Below are 1,511 nucleotides of genomic sequence, written 5' to 3' on the forward strand. Positions count from 1 at the left end.
TCCCTCCTCCTCTCTCTCTCTCTCTCTCTCTCTCTCTCTCTCTCTCTCTCTCTCGCCAATTTGATTGGATACACCTGTGCATACTGATGCAAAATAAAGCCTGTTACACACTAATTTATTTAAGTAAAAATAAGAACCTTGATGAATAATATGAGCAATCTGTATTTCTATATTTTTCATAGAATTTTAAATGGATGTTAACATTTTAACTTCATCTATTTCAGAATTAATAAATTTACAATAAACAAAATTTTTAAACGTAATCAATAAATTTTTAAGTATACAGTTAAGATATTTAATAATAAAAGTTTTTTCAAAATAAGTAAAAATTGTTTGAGATAGCATTAATAAATACAGAAATATTTAAGTTTATATCATTTTTAATAGGTCCCAACTTTTGCCTTAATTAATGACATTACTTTATCTAAATTATAATACGCATAGCAAAGAGAGCCGGTGTGCAAATTAAATGAATATGCAATACAATATTTCATCAAGTATAATAATCATTATTTATTGTAAATATATACAATATTTGTAAACATATTGCAGTTTTTATTATTTTTTATGTAAGTTACTTCATTTTATTATATTTTTGTGATAATATCAAAATAAATCAAGAAAATATATCATTATATAGAGCATTTCTATCTTACTTGTCATTAAAAAATACTTCTTGTATCTAGCAGTTAAAAGAATCAATATAATTGTAATATAATGGATATAATCGAAATTATTTTAAAAAATGTGAGTAATTATTATTGATTAATAAAATATCGATATAATAAGACTTTTACTTAAGTTGCTTCAAGATATCATAATTTATTCAATTAAACAATGCGACAACTTATGCTAAGAGTATCTTTCTTGTCCAAACACACTAAATTATTCATTGCATATAATATCTCAGTAATTATGCTTTTATACCAAATTGTGTAAAAATTTATGCATAAATTTACATCGTCTATATTTAAACCTTATGTAAGTTTGTGTACATGTATGTCTTTAGATATTTTGTGTATAAGCTTTTAGTATACATCAGAGCACGTATTAACTAATGTGTATTCAATCGAATTCGGTACTTCTTCCATTCACACTTACTCTTTCCCCCTTTATATACCTATCTTTTCCATTCTCTCTCAAGCACAAACTCTTTCTAAAATTTCTCGGAAGCAGCGGAGCGGACAGATTTTACGGGGCAATCATATCGGCCATTTTTCCATCATCATCCTTAATATTTCCATCTTCTGAAGTAATAATAGTAACTACTTCCAGTTGATTCATAAAATGATTCAATCAAATTATATATATAGGGAAGAAAAAATTAGGAGTGATGTAGTGCTGATGTGGTAGTCGCGTAGCAGTTCAAGTATATAACTGGAGGGTTGGAGTGGTTTGGAAAGGGGCCTAAATGGTTCATTCGCGTTATCAGAGGACTGTTATATTATTCAAGGTCGAACGGGGGCGTCGGGGCGGGCGGGCGTCGGGCCGGGGTCGGGCTCGCTCGNGAG

The sequence above is a fragment of the Atta cephalotes genome (genome assembly GCF_000143395.1).
Source record: "Atta cephalotes unplaced genomic scaffold scaffold00047, whole genome shotgun sequence".
In the NCBI taxonomy this organism is placed as follows: domain Eukaryota; kingdom Metazoa; phylum Arthropoda; class Insecta; order Hymenoptera; family Formicidae; genus Atta; species Atta cephalotes.